Here is a 15,798-nt window from a genome sequence, read left to right on the forward strand (position 1 = left end):
CAAGGAAGGAATTTACTGGCAGCAGCGGCCTGCGAGGAATCCAGCAGGGTAACTGAATGTGGGTGTGTGTGTGTGTGTGTGTGTGTGTGTGTGTGTGTAGTGGTCAGATTGTATTCCATCTCTTTACCCCCCGGCCAGTTATAGGATCCAGCTAGCCTTGCTGGTGCTCCCTCCTCCTTCACAGACAGGAAGAGCGTGCAGACTGAGCAGCGCTCGCCCACGCTCACATGCTCGGAGGGGACAAAAGTAGTGAAGCGGCAGCCGTGACCGTGTGGACACAGGTAACAACCACAGCAACAAGAAATAGAATTAGAGAAAGCAGTCTGGGCTTTTCAGTTTCCTGCTTTTCATTGCACACAGAAAGCTTCCATGCTTCCTGCATCTTTCCAGAGTTGTGTTTTTGCAGTGCCAGCGGCAGAACAAGGTGGAAGTGGGCTCTAATGTTACAGCTGCTGGCAGAGCTGCTCTGCCTCTGCTGCCAGCTCCACACAGAGCAGTGCAAAGTGTCTCACAGATGTTTCTAGGAAAGATAGTATTCAGCATTCTTCATAGCTGTGCAAATATAGCTTTACAGCATACTGTACCTCTCTGTGCGGCTGCAGCCCTGCTGTGCTTTGGTCAGGATAGCAACTCTTCAGCTTACAGCGGCAGTGTCGTCCTCAGGAGGAAGCCAGAGAGGATCTTCTGTAGTGCTTTTTAAAATGCAGCAAAGTGCAGGCGTCAGAAAAAGTGGACTTAAAGTTTGTTTCCTGCTTTGCCAAATAACATTTAAATGTCATAATTTGTTGATTAGTTGTAAACAGAGTCGGACTTTCCTGCAGCTGCTGAGTGATGAGCTTCAGACCAAATCACATTCTTTCTTTCTGGCAAGTTTTTTTTAGATCAGAGCACAAATGTTTCTTCTGGCAAGGCACAAGCTTTGGTGCTGCTCTCTCTCTCTGGCCTAACACTGGATGTCTAAAATGGCTAGGCTACATCTAAAGTATCACTGAGCGTTGTCCTCATCCTAGGATCTGTGACGTTTGGTCTTAACCTCAATGACCCTCACAGAACTTGTATCTGTAGTTTGGTGGTAAATGTTGTGTGTCTACATATTGTTGGCAGCTGCTGACATGGTCAGGCATTACCAGTTGCTATCATCTGAGGGTGTACTTTAAAGGAGCCGTGCTTTTGTCTCTCTGGTTCAGTCTGGTTGATGAATTATGGAGGTTTCTTTGGAGGTAAAGATGTCGGCACAGGGAAGGTTGAAGCACCTGCAGAGTGAGGACGGACCCGCTGGTTTTTGTGGGGGGAGAAAATATCTTAGCAAGCAGATGTCGTCTGATTCAAACATGGAGACTCAGAGAAAAGCAGGAAGAAGATCCTCTGACGTTCAGCATTTATACCCTCTGGATGTGACAGTTGGTCTCTGTTGTATTAGCACCACCCCTGAACAGCTGGATCAAAAGTGACGGTGATGATCGCAGCGCTTAACCCAAATTTGACTTTTTTCTTTTAAACTCTCTGTGATTAGAAAATAAAACAGACGCTCAGCACCTCGCCTGCTGCTGTGCTTTGTTGTATAAAGTGTTTGTAGTGTAAATACGCTGTGCTTCCATTGCAAAGAATTCAAAATATACCCTGGTCTCAGGAAACAACACTTTGATAGACACAAGATCAAAGAGCCCGATGCAGCGTGGTGCAGGGCTGCAGCAACAGATTATACCTGCAGATTATTTCTAAGAAATGTCAGTAAAGTTTGAGAGTTGTAAATAACGCACGTCATGATTTCCCAGCGCTCGAATTGACGTCTTAAAATATAAAACCAAAGACTTTTCATCATCAGAATCAGCTTTACTGGCCAGGTATGTACACATGCAAGAGATTAGGCTCTCTTTGTACACGCGTTTAAACATTAAATATTAAACTAAGATCTACAAGCCTACATTAAAGATTAAATATTGAAGCTAATGTTTGATATTATTCTACGACAAACAAACTTTGTCCCATCATTTTTTTATTATTGCAGATCTCAACTTTTGTGTTTGGATATTTGTGGGTATCGATGTGGATTTCTCAATTCGATTCAGTTCCAAATCACAGGCCCCGATCCAATTTGCTTCGATATCGATTTGTGTTTGGGGTCAGTTACAATATCAGAGCACCTCTAACCTGGTGCATTATCAACATGTTTAATGTTTACAATAAGAATTGACCCCAAATAAGTTACACCATGTACTTTTTATCTAACATGACCAACACACAGCAGTCAACACAATATTAACAATTTTATGAATTAGACAGATTATTAACTTTTTCTGCAGCTCAGATTTTCAGTCTGAACATCTGGCTCGTGGTTTTGATTAAAGAGATCTCACAGCGCGAAGAACAAAACCACATGAGAGTTTTAGGGAAAGGCACACTGTATAACAACATGCCGAAAATACACTTGCGGCCAAAGCCGACGCTAACAGAGAGCAACATAAACATCAGACCTAAACTAACTCACATATTCATGGACGCACACACGATAAAAAGAGTCCGTCGGCGATCTCTGATGTCTCTAAGTAGGTGCAGTAAACAAGTCCGGGCATGTCTCCCTCACTGCCGTGCGTCGAGATGATGCGCTGAGTCGTGCTGCATTCAGGAGCGCTCAGAAATGTGAGTGATCAGACACGTTTTTACATATTTTTACATTTTAAATGTATTAATCGATATTGGGTCATCCAAATGAGAATAGATTTGAACCGGAAAAATCGTTATTTTAAACCCAGCCCACTTCATTTGTATAGCTAAGTTTACATTCAAGTCATGTATCTGTATGAATTTAAGACAAATAATGTACTACACTCACAGCTGCTTGTAGTAATTATATCGGACTGTAAAAGGTAATCAAACAACTTTCCAATTTAAAAACTGAGAGTTGTAAAACACGATTTCCCAGAGCTCCGTTCAAACAAACGTATTCAATTTACAATCACGTGTGAAAGCAGTCTGTCACATCCTGTGTCGACGCAACCAGCAAATGTTTGGCACTTATTACTTTTTGTTAACGGACTAATCACTGCGCTGATGAGTTGTTCAGCTCTCATATCCTGAGATTGTACTTTGCTGTTTGGTTCCAGCTGAACGTTCATGCGGTTGTTGCGAGCCGGAGGCTGAAAGCAGCCTCACTCAGGAGCTGTTAAATAACCGGAGCCGCGGTGCCAGCGGACCACTCTGCAGGCCGCAAAAAATCAACAGTGATGATGTTTTAACCTACTTTTGTGCTGCGGCCAAATCAGCACCTCTTCTGCAGCTGTGGCGTCGTGCAACTCAATTATCTGCTTTTTATTTCCGCATTAGGCCATGCACCGAAGTGTCATTTAGTTCTTGGCAGAGGTGCGGATGTGTGTGTGCGTGCCAAGCAAATGTGTGAGTCTGTGGCTGGTGTTGGTCCGTGAGGCCGTCAGAGATCGGCCTCACACGGGACACGTGCGGAGGTTTGTGCAGTGTGGTGTCATTTTGCCAAGAAGTGAAGAGTCATTTGGCTTTTTATTGTAATTTTTTCCAATTAAATGTGCTCTCGCTCTTCTGCTTTTCAGCGGCGAAAGGTCACATGTAGCCACGGTGTTCCAAACTTTGAGTGCTTTTATAATTAGCTTTTTTTAGCAGATATTTGAACACAGCTCGTGCTTACTCACCGGTTATAAAACATGCACAAACACATGCAGACACATGCACGGTGGTCTGCCTGTTTCTAACTTTCTTTCACTCCCAGTGCTGCCTCTTCTCGTGCCTACACGCTCACACTGTGTTTAACATGTACAGTGCGCTCCGAATGGGAATGACCTTGCTGTGTTTCCCTGTTCTGCCCCGGCCTCGCTCCGCCCCCTCCTCCCCGCCCCCCCCCGCTGCACTTCAAACACATTTCATCTGGAAAAAACCCTTTAAATAGACGTGACCTTTGACTGGCAGAACTCCCACTCGCCCGATCATTTAAAAACAGTCTGCTCGGCCACACATCTGTTCCAACACAAGGCGGGGTGTGACAAACAAAACCAAGACACATTCCTCATATTTACTGGGGGTTCAGTCAGAGACAGCAGCTCTGTGTTCAGTCACCACCAGAAGGGGGCGTGGCCTATCGGTGATGGTGACACATCGATCAGATTGTCATCAATGAAAGGAAATGTCAGAGTGCCATGCGGAGCTTTTTAACCTGAGTTAATCATTACTACATTAGCTACATCGCTGGACAGTAACTGAACACAGGACGAGAGCACAGCCTCTTTTAGACTGCGTGTCATGTTATCACCTGCTCTGCTTTGCTGGAAAAATGTGATTAATTTCACCTCCTCTGGCTCCTGAGTTAGTTTACCTTTCTTTCATGAATGCTCAGAATAGATTCAGGTTCATATTTGCAGATAATACCGGATACTTTGTACGGAGAGTAGGCGGGGCTGCTCCTCCACTGCTCCTCCGCTGTCCTCACCTACGTCTCCAGCACACTGTCATCGGCCTCATGAGGACAGTCCTTGTAACACATCGCCCACAAAAGCGCACATTGACCTGATGCCGCATTTTGTTTAACAGCAATGCTGTTCAATGTACTGTGTGCTGTTTGTAATCTTGAACTTGTGACTGGTGTTATGAGCTTTTCAGTCTTCCTGCTCCTTTTCTGTTCTTGCACCCGTTAGCCGGACTCTTGTGGAAGAGCGTTTCTGCTGGAAGCGATTGTGAAACTGTAAAAACAGAAGCGCTTTAAACAAATTCACTCGGTTTAAATGGCATGCACGGTGTGAAATCTGAACCTCCTGCACCCTGCTGTGTTAACTATGGAGTCTTATATAGTGAGAGTGACTGAGTGGACAAGGGTGTGATTTCAGACGCAGATACTTATTAGGGCCTGAGGTCTGGTGATAACTCTTTATGAATAATCCCCCGAGTTAGATCAAATTTAAAATGAAATACAATGTGACACGATTGTATTTCAATTAATTGAATTGAATATATTGAGCAGCCTTCAAAACAAGGCAACAACCAGAACATGCAGCTCCCTCCTGACAGGCCTTCCTGTGTGCACATTCAAACCTTTTGCAGACGATCCAGAACGCAGCAGCGCGGCTGGTCTTTAATCAACCGGTAACCGGTAATGACCGGTTTGATCATTCGGTCCGCAGAGTCCCTTTCACCTTTAAGAAGAAGCTAAAGACCCAGCTCTTTATGACCTCTGACCTTCATGATATTGATGATGATGACATCGAGGAGGTAGTTTATGCTGAGGAGGATTTTCATGTTGCTGATGATGACAGTACTGATCTTGTTGATGTTGCTGATGATGATTGTTACACTGCCTGTCGTCACCAGTGTCTAATCGCACTTGAAGCTGTTTGTTGGCTCTCACTGACTCCGCCCCCTCCTGTCTCGATCGCTGCTTGTGTTATATTAACTCTCAGATGTTCGTCGCTTTGGACAAAAGCTTCTGCTGAATGAAATTGTAACACTGTAACAAAACAAATGTATAACTACTCACAACAGTACTTAACTTCAATCCAGTCTATTAATCCTCCACATTATGTTGCCTATCAAGCTAATCATGTCATCAATAAGCAATTACAAAGTCTACAGTCAGCCAGTCATGACTCAGTGTGAACGAGCAACAGAATAAAAGTGTGAAACATCCCCTGCTGACAGTTTGTGTCTGCCTATAGAGGCCGTTTGACACACGCTCTGAAGGGACTCTTTTAGGCAGCAGGACAAAGATGGAAGAAGACACACAACTAGATTTTAATTTGGTTTAAAGCTGCGTAAAGATTGTTTTTTTCTTTGTTTATAACATGTCAGAAAATAGTAAAAATATTAAAATGTAAAAGAAACCAAAGAGATTTCTTCCAACTGGTTGTTTTGTCTGATAAAGTTCTTTTGATCAACATAATTAACTTGTAATGATATCAATCAGAGAAACTGAAACCAGCAGGTTTCCTCTTAAATGGCTTCAACAATCAATAAATGATCACATGTGTTCGTGTGATGGATGAATCGTGTCAGCAGCTCGGCTTGTTTTGTTTCTGTAACTTGGCTACAAGGACAAACATGTGTGAAGTGACTGGGGTTCCTTGAGAGTGACACTCGGGTCATGTGACACAGCAGGTGCAGAGTCATGTGTGGTATGTGTTTGCATGAGAGGTGGAACATGCTGTCGTGGACGGCGTCGTGTTTACGTAACCCCTCGAGGTTTAACCGCCCGTCCTTCATAAATGTCATGCGGACGTCGGCGGGGGCAGAAAGTCAAGCCCACCAGCTGACAGCAGGTCAGAGGTCAAACGGTGCTGTAAGAGGAAGGTTCAGGATAATTCCCTAATGTCTCGCCTGTCACTGTCTAAGTCTGCTTCAGCTGCAGGGAAGCTGTGATAGACGGAGATCAATAGAAGAGTAAAAAATGAAAGGCAGAGCACTCTTTGGATGTTTGCTTTCCTCAGATGACAAAGTAATGAGTCACTTTGTCTGAGCGGCTTGTTTGGGTTTCTGGTCAGGAAGAAAACAGCTTGAAAGCACTGGTTTGATTTCTTCTTTCAGATGTTTCAGCATCACAAAACCCCAAATTAATGTCTCAGAGTAAACGTGTGAAAGGAGGGATGTCGCTGGTGCTTTTCTCAGACTGCAAAGTGGTCGCACACTTGGTGTAAAAGTTTATCTTTCAGTCTCAGGTGCACGGACAGGAAACAGTTAAGAATAATACTGTTCCTAAAGAGGCGTATGTTTCCTGAAACAGGTGCTAGAATAAAAAACAAATCTGTGTACAACATCCAGTAAGTCTTAGCTTAGATGATTGCTGCAAATATAGTCTGTTGGTTGTGTCTCGGAAACACTGCTGAAACAGATGGAGATGAATTTGTCCTCACAAATCCTCCCCGACACCAGCGGGGAGAGAGACTCGGCGAGTGTGATTCATTTGTTAGATTAATATGTTTGCAGACAGAGAGGACACGATGAAAGCTAACCGCAGACTGTGTAAGAAGATGGACGACACGACAGCTCCCCAAAAGTGAAGCCAAACCCTCTCTATCGCCCCCTGCTGACTGGCTGCAGTATAGCTCATAAAGCCCGCCTCCTCCATGTTAACAGATGGGACATGAGTCAAACTATAAAATCAAAATACACGTCAAATACATTTTTCTCAAACGTGGTTTCTGTCATTATAGTTAGTTCTTATCATGCTGATTTACATCCAAGTGTTTAGTTTACTTCTAATTAGTTATTTGATGCTATAAAAAGGGGGTGTGGCCTAATGATTGACAGCTCTACTGACAAATCGGGCTCCTGCAGCGTTCTGTTCCCGATTAGCAGAGACTTATTCAGACCTTTTCCTGCCTCATGTGACCGCTGTGAAACCAGAACGACACGTAAGAGGGTGATTGAAAACATCCGAGGTTGAAGAAGGAGGTTCATTTACAAGACGACAGCAAAGATGAAGAGATTCAGGAGCTCCTGGCTGACAGTGTTCGGCGGTTGCAGAGAGCAAGCGTGTTTTTTACGTCACGTCCTGCCTCATGAAACCGCCCCGGTCTGACAGGGAAAATCTCCCCGCTGTGAGGGACGTGTGTGAAAGGGCAGCTCTGCTCAGCACAGGGCGGACTGACTCTGCTACTGACCATAAAAATATAATGGAAATCTGTCCCATCATAATTCAATCATATGAGAACATTGTCTTCTTTTGTTAAATAAAATAAGTTTCTAGAAAAGTAAAAAAAGTTTTTATATCGGCTTAAAACTCGGGTGTTTTATCAGCTTCAGTACAGAAAGTTTTCAGACCGTCCCCATCCCTCTGCATGCTGACTCACCAGACTTTATTCTGGAGTCGTCACTGTTTCACTGCAGGTAAACAGCACACCTTACATGGAGCGCTGCATGCATAGTGTCAGCATGAAGGAGGCTATTTTAACCAGTGGGCTTTTTTGAGAGGGAGCTCTCTTAATGATATGGCTGTTACGTAAGTCTCTCAGGCTGGAGAGCGAGCGGAGCGGGGCCTCCGCCGTCCTTGGAGATGAACGTTTATGGAGAAAACTGAAATGTTTGGGTGAAGTGGAACATTTAAAGATGAACACTTTTAGGTGAGGCTGGTGCACTTTCCTCTCAGACACAGGAAGCTACAGCTAAATTATGTGAGATGTGACACATGAGGAACTCAGCGAAAGGCGCAGAAGCTCTGAGTTCAGAGCCTTCAACGTACAGCGCCACATAATAATCAAAGTTATCTCCAGACACTTTACACAAAGAGCAGGTCTGGACTGTACTCTTTTTAAAAATATTATTTAGAGACATATTTTGTATTGTACATATTGCTTTTTATATTTGTATTCTTATTGCCTATTTTTCTTTTACTTTGAGTCTTTTACTTATTCTGATTCTAGTTCCGTGTTAATTGTTCTGCTCCAAAATCGCCAAAACAAATTACTTGTATGTCTAAACCTACTTGGCAATAAACCCTGATTCTTTTTCTTCCTGTGCGTTCACACCGAACGTGATCGCGGCGCAAATTCGCGTGAGTTGAAAAGATTTTACTTCCTCTGCGAATTCGCGCCATGTGGTGTAGCGAAAGACTATCAACATCGAGATTCTCCTGATGCCGTTGGTAACCATGGTGACAAGCCCCGCTTCCTCTCCTCCATTCCGGAAGTGAAGGGGCGAATACTCGGCTGTTATTTAAAGTCGAGCTGAAACGGCATTTCGAGAGTATCTAGCTTCCGTATCGTGACGTATTTCCGAGTGAAACAGGACGTGCAGGCGGGACATATCATTAGAGGGATTTGATTTGATCGTTGAGAAGTGGGCGTAGACAGACGTTCTCCACAGCGCAGTAGCTAGCTAACTGACCGAGCGTTCTTGGTGCTCTGCGGCTAAATGTTGCAGATTGATTGGTTGAAATTGTTTGGTGCTAACTTACGTAAGCACGCGTGAAATTTAGTTTTACCGGAAGAAAGAATGTTCGGATTTTGATATAAGAATACGAAGAAATTGATTTTCTGTATTTTTTTTGGCCTATATTGTCAAATAGATGCACAATGTTACCGGGGATGTGATCTAAAAGGATTAAAATGACATTTTTCATTTCACCTCGACTTTAAACATGAATTTTGATCCAGCGGTCAAACTCGCTAGGCGAATATTCACTTCGTGCTCGGTGTGAACGCGTCATTACACATCCATCAGACATGTGACAAATATCATCAGCTTATTTCACTGCTCACACTCTTCCTGCTGTGTGGAATGAAACCAAAACATTGAGCTGAAAGATCCTAAAATGTTTTGTAGAGCTGAGTCGGCTGATCCGGACATGACGCCTCTCATGTAACCACGTGTTCAAAGAGAATGTTGCTAAGCAGGTTTAACTGTTCCTTTGGTCTCCTCGTGTAAGTCTACTTCAGTTAATCAGATAACCAGAGAAGAGCAGCGAATTCGACCCATTTAACAACTTTAAATACGATATACATATTCAGGTAGCAAAATGGTTCTGATGTCTGTGAAGGCAACTCTTCCTACGTCTGGATCGATTTCCTGTCTTTACATCCTGATACTTTCATGTTATTCACACCTATTAAATGTGCAGGAGACACATCTCTCTGTGAGATACAGAAACACAGCGCACTGTAAATGGAGCTGGAGATGCGAGGTGCATTGTGAAAAGGTCTTTTATTACCCGTGTTTGAGGGCTTTGTTAAAAGGCTGCCGTAAAAAGCTTTTAGTGCTGCTTTCCACATTTTTTGCCGTCACCTCTGAGGTCAGCACTGCCTCAGCTCCTCTTAAATGACACCATCACGTCTATAATATCTCGTACTATTTTCAACCCAGCTGCAGCATGAAAACCACCGGCGCTGATCAACAGCTTCTCTGGACTCTGACGCTGTTTCCATTCAGATCCTGTGAGCGGTCGGATGTTTATCAGTCTGTGCTTCACGTGATCAGCTGAGACGTAAGCAAGCGTTTGTTTTAATGTCTGCGATGGATGGCTGAGGCGACCGCTCGGCTCAGGGAGAGGCAGAGAGGTGCCTGTGTCCTCGGCTGTCACCTCTCTATCACTCAACAGTCACAGTTCATATATCACATTATGTTTCACCAGATCGACATGAATTCTGCGTGCAGCCTTCACTTCTCACACATTAGTGTAAATGAGACGTGTCAACAGTTGATTTTCCTCGTGTGTTGATTTATCGTCTTGTGTCACATGTTGATGAAGACACAGGAGGCGTTTGCGTTCGTCCACATGTTCACACCTGTGAGAGTACTCGTGTCCTCTGTGCCTCGCTCAGCAGCACTGCTTGTAATGGATTAACATTAATGTTACAGTGGTGTTAATGCTGTTACCTGCTAATGTCCACATTAATTTAACATTAACATTTAACATTGTGCTGCAAATTGAATTCAAATATTTTAATGTAATTCATTTATACAATCCACCTGAGACCTGGTCCATATTCATACCTGTTTAAAATACATCAGCACAACCACATAATGAAGACAGACAGGTTTGTTTCTTCTTTATGTTATTATTTCTTCATGAAAACAACGGTGATGGACCGTGTTTGGAAAAGCTTTCAGTGTGTGATGTTGGATGCTGAAGTGATGGACCAGAATGCATCACACACGTGACGTCACCTGCATCAAGGTGGCAGTTTATCAGTAAAGCTGTACGGACACACTCCGGCTGCCGTTTAGACTCAGCTGTGGAAGTCCTCACAGCTAAATTAATAATGATGATGATGATGATGATGATGATGATGATGATGATGATGATGATGAGAAGAAGACAGATGAAGAAGACAGAAGACCGAAGCAGGAAGAAGAAGGAAGATGAAGACAGAACAAGAAGACAGAAGAAGAAGACAGATGAAGATGAAGGAAGAAGAAGACAGGATAAGACAGAAGAAGACCGAACAAGAAGACAGAAGAAGAAGAAGGAGAAGAAGAAGACAGAAGACGAAGACAGAAGAAGACAGAAGCAGGAAGACGAAGACAGAAGAAGACAGAAGCAGGAAGAGGAAGGAAGACGAAGACAGAAGCAGGAAGAAGAAGGAAGACGAAGACAGAAGGAGACAGAAGAAGAAGGAATATGAAGACAGAACAAGAAGACAGAAGAAGACAGAAGCAGGAAGAAGAAGGAAGATGAAGACAGGATAAGACAGAAGAAGACCAGACAAGAAGACAGAAGATGAAGAAGGAAGCAGAAAACAGACGAAGAAGACAGAAGAATAAAATGTATTTGCAAAGCATAAAAAACATGAAAGCCAAAAAGAAAACACACAACAATGCACGAATAGAACAGGAAGATAGAAGGAACAAAAGAGGAACAACCTAAAATGTAATAAATGAAATATAAAATGACAAGAAAGTTGATACAAACGTTTCTTAAAGAGGTTTAACAGAAGAAACTGATGCAGTAAGCAGTCCTTTGGGCAGGTCGTTCCACAGGCGAGGAGCTCTAACAGGAAACACTCTCCACCTTTAGTTTTTAACCTGACGTGGGAACAGTCAGGAGGTTCCTGCCTGAGGGTCTCAGTCTGCTCACTGGTCGGTTAGGGGACAGGTCAGATAGATATTCTGCACAGAGTCTGTCTCAGCCATTAGTTATAACTCTGGGGCCTGTCAGGACAATCTGTTTTCCCTTTTCATGCTACAACTGATCGATTGTAATTCCATCCTGTACAGACCATTATTAATTCTCAGAGCGCCTCTGACTGGGCCACAGGGCGGCTTGTTATGTTGAAACGCTGAGCGTATCCCTCTGAGAGGATGCTACTATCCAGAGCGCCGGGTTTTTTTTGTCCTGTTCGACACACTCTGGCAGCATGACTAACACTTTCTCTGCAGCTCTGAGCGGCTCTCCTTCCTCCTGGATTGGGAGCAAAGGTTCTTCATGCTCCGTCTTTGCATTTTTACTCTCTAGAGATTCTTTTACGGCCGGCTGGCAGACATCCATGTGTCAGAGTGAGTACAGTCCACTCCAGGCCACTGCAGGGCATTCGTCAGGGATTATGAAAGCTATAAATTCTTTTGCATTATGCCCTCTGCATTGTGCCTGCAGCAGTTCAGAATGTTGATATCAAGCAGTCAGCTGTAGGAGAAAGTCCTCCACACCACAGCAGGAACAGAAATGAACAACCAGCAGCCACACCAGAATTTACTTCTCTAAACATTGACAGAAAGAAGTTTAAATCTTGTTTTCAGAAACACAGTTTTGCTGTATTGTTGATCGCTCTTCATGAACCAAACCACTGTGACTGGATTAAGTAGAATAGACTGTAACGCCTCTTTGTTTCAAACCAATGTGGAAGTGCCTTAAACCTGCATTCTTACTAACGGCCTCCAGGGGGCGACTTGATTCTTCTTCTCTCTTGATTTGGATCCGGAGCTGAAGCGTTGAGCTGCTGTTCCTCGTCTCATTCTGGAGGCAGTGTGCAAGAAAACCTGTTGAAACCTGTTTCTCTGAGCTTCATTAGAGCTTTTATTAGGGCTGTCAGTCGATTAAAATATTTAATCGCGATTAATCGCATGGTTGTCCATAGTTAACTCGCGATTAATCATAAATGAATCACACATTTGTTACCTGTTGTAAATGTACCTTAAAGAGAATCCTCTTATCAACATGGGAATGGACAAATATGCTTCCTTTATGCAAATGTTGTTTATTATTATTGCAACATTCCAAAACAATAAATACTGTCCAGAATATTCTTCAGAATAACCTCAAAGGTGCTGCATGCTCAAAAAACATGCTGAAAGCAGAACCACATGTTCCACAAGTTCCACAGGATCCGTCTCCGGCGCGTTCCGTGTGCGCCGCGACCTCCGGAGTCGATCGCGCCCCTTCAAGTCAATACTCCTGATTTTGCAGCACGCGCCGCGGCCCGTCTCTGGCACGTCCCAGAAGCGACGCCGGGTATTTTTGACGGAGGCCGCTTCAAGCACGTGTCAAGCTGAACAGAGCAGATCGTTCCAAACAGGAAGTCACACATGAATACTGCATACAGCATCCGGTCATTTCAAAATAAAACACCTTGTACCGACCGGTACAGACTCCTGTTTTTTTCCGTTTTCATAACAACAACACACTGAAATCTGGAAAAAAGAACACTTTTAATGAAGTAGTGTACTCAGCCATGGTAGAAGCACAAGCATCAAGGAATGATGAGCCAAATGAGCAGATAATCAACCTCGGAGGTGCAAACTGAACTGTTGTTTGTGTGTTGCTCTGCTCACATTGATGTTATCGCATGATTTTGCAATTCTCCTGTGATCTTGTGAATCCAGCTGCTCGGGCCAGCGCTCCACTGCGCTGCGGATCAGACAGACTTCCTGTGGGCGAGGTCGAGGGCGAGTCTGACAGACCAGAACTGCGGCGCAGACGTAACGCACTGGACACTGATCCCGTGGGATCGAGGTGTAACATAGCAAACAGAAGCCCAACATCACTTCCTGATTTCCCAAACTATGGGGCGGGAGGAGGGTCATAATAATAGAAAATGTGCGTACGTTGATCGCGTGTCTAAATAAATTGCGGCATTAAAGGGAATGTGCGTTAATGCCTTATTATTAACTTTGATAGCCCTAGTTTTTATATATCAGTATTTTACTTAATTATTTGATTTTCTGACACTATTTTACGTTTAATAAAAATCTGTGTACTTTCTTCTGCTCACATATTCAAAACAGGCTCGTTACTTCAGCTTTAATGCATTTAAGGGGATTTATGGATCACAAGGATTAAAGCTCTTCGTTGCTATGACGGATTTCCATCAACTGAATAATATTATTGAAATCCAGAGGCTGTGTGTGCCTGTTCTGTACTTGTGTGTATTTGAGGTACTTTTAATTATTAGGAATTCCTGTTTTCTTCTTCTTTATAGGCTGCTCCTAACGTTACTCAGCTACATATCAACAATACAAAATGAACGAATCAATCAATAAAGCTTACCTGGTCACTGATCACAAAGACCAAAGGGAACACTGATCAGTAAAAGAAGGTGTGTGCAGTTGATCTGATCAGCTTCATGTGACACTTTGTGTAATGGACTCACACTGTGCGTTAATAACAGATGTGTGAGTCCCTGCTCTGGAGCCTGCTGCTGCTGCCGTGTCACCGGCTCTCCTGGGAAAGCGTGCCGTCCTGTAGGGTTTGATCTTCTGCTGCGCGGAGCAGGAGAGCGTGGAGCATGAGTAACGTGAGCCGCTGCTGCTGAATGGAAAACTGTGTTGCTACGTATCGATTGTTGTTAGAGATGGGAAAGGTCTCTGATACCGCACACACACGAGCTGTCTGCTGAGTGTGTGTGCTGTTTCTCATCAGTGTTGTGCTTCTGTTGGCGACTGTAGAGCAGCGAGACTAGAGTCTGATTCTGTGGCTCGGAGGTAGAGTGGGTCGCCCAAGATGAATGTTTGTGAGTGATTAGTTGCCTTACATTAGTGTGTGACTGTGTGTGAGAGGGTGAATGCTGACATGTAGTGTCACTGCACGCGGTCAATTCGCCCACACTTGCATCCGCCTGGCCTCTCTGGATACTTAGTGACCCAAAATTGAGCAGTCTTTCCAATCAAACCAACACCCAACGAGGTAAATAGTAAATCAGTCTTTAAATGAATGATTATGACACAGTGAGGGAGAAAAGCTGTCAGAAAGTGGCGCCGTTTGGTGTGCGTGGCAAGGTATCCCAGCATGCTTTGAGCAGCGTATCAGCTGCTTGCAAGACTCAATAAATGGGGGCGAATTTTTGGCCCCATGAGTTCTCGTTCCGTGGGCTCGCTACGTGAATCTGCAAAGGTGCTGATAGTTTACCTGCCGTATTTTGGCACACAAAGCTTATTTAAATTATCTTATATTTTAGAAGCACATTATAAAAGTCTGTCCATCAAAACGATGTGGCAACGCCTTCAGATTGTTCAGTTATTAAAAATAATGTAAAATTGAGATTTTATATGATGTATTTTCTGTTAATCAACTTACCAGAGCAAATTTTCCATCACTGTTATATTCATGAACAAGCTGACATGAAGGTTTCCACAATTCAACAATTTTCAACAAAAATCAACTTTCAGTTTTTCCTGTCCGTTTTTTTTTGTAGTTGTGGAATATTCTTTCTCTGGCACGCCATCAGTGAGTCATACAGGAAAAGGAACCATAAGTTGTTTCTTTGTTCTATACTTTCTCTTTTCCCATTGTTTAACACAATAAACATGTAGTGTTAAACAACAGTGCCACATCTGTAAGTCTCTATAACAATCCTGTCTTTCTAAACCAGATTTTCTGACATACACCAGAAGTCTCCTGACTCCCCACCCCTGACTAAAGAAGACATGTGACCTTATCTTAACATGTGGGTCATATGCTGACCGCCTACGTAACTTTACCTCTTTCTGAAGCTTTGAACCACATGGAAAAGAAGCCCACTGACTCTGCATAGTAAATAACTCTGTGACAGCCCAACAAAGGTTGTACAGGTCGACCTGGTGTTTAAAATTCAATGTTTTTCCAGTTGGGAAAATATTCATGGTTACACCAAAGAATCACTGCTTTTAATTGTGCTGCTACATAGTAATCCCCCCCCCCTCCTCCCTCAGCGACTGTAGTATATTTTGCTGTCCCAAATAAACCTTGATATTTGTTTGTCCAGTGCTCTAAACTGTGTGTCAACTGTCACTCATTTCATGGGAGTAGGCGTCCCTTCAGTTGGCGATGAACACCTAAATATTTCCTCTTTGTACATTTAAAGTTGTTGAAACTTTAGTACAAACATCAATAAACCAAAGGAGCCATTGTTAACTGTCTGCTGTGCAGCATTCAAGCTC

The 15,798-nt window shown here is 43.5% G+C and overlaps 1 protein-coding gene across 3 annotated transcripts in view; it reads left to right on the forward strand.

Moving 5' to 3' along the window:
* The window catches only part of plekha7a (pleckstrin homology domain containing, family A member 7a), a 165,900-nt gene that overhangs the window by 74,884 nt on the left and 75,218 nt on the right, over positions 1-15,798 (forward strand). The window lies entirely within an intron of this gene.

This window comes from Semicossyphus pulcher, unplaced genomic scaffold (assembly GCF_022749685.1).
Source record: "Semicossyphus pulcher isolate SPU_LCO1_2020_fin unplaced genomic scaffold, fSemPul1.0.p SCAF_8, whole genome shotgun sequence".
In the NCBI taxonomy this organism is placed as follows: domain Eukaryota; kingdom Metazoa; phylum Chordata; class Actinopteri; order Labriformes; family Labridae; genus Semicossyphus; species Semicossyphus pulcher.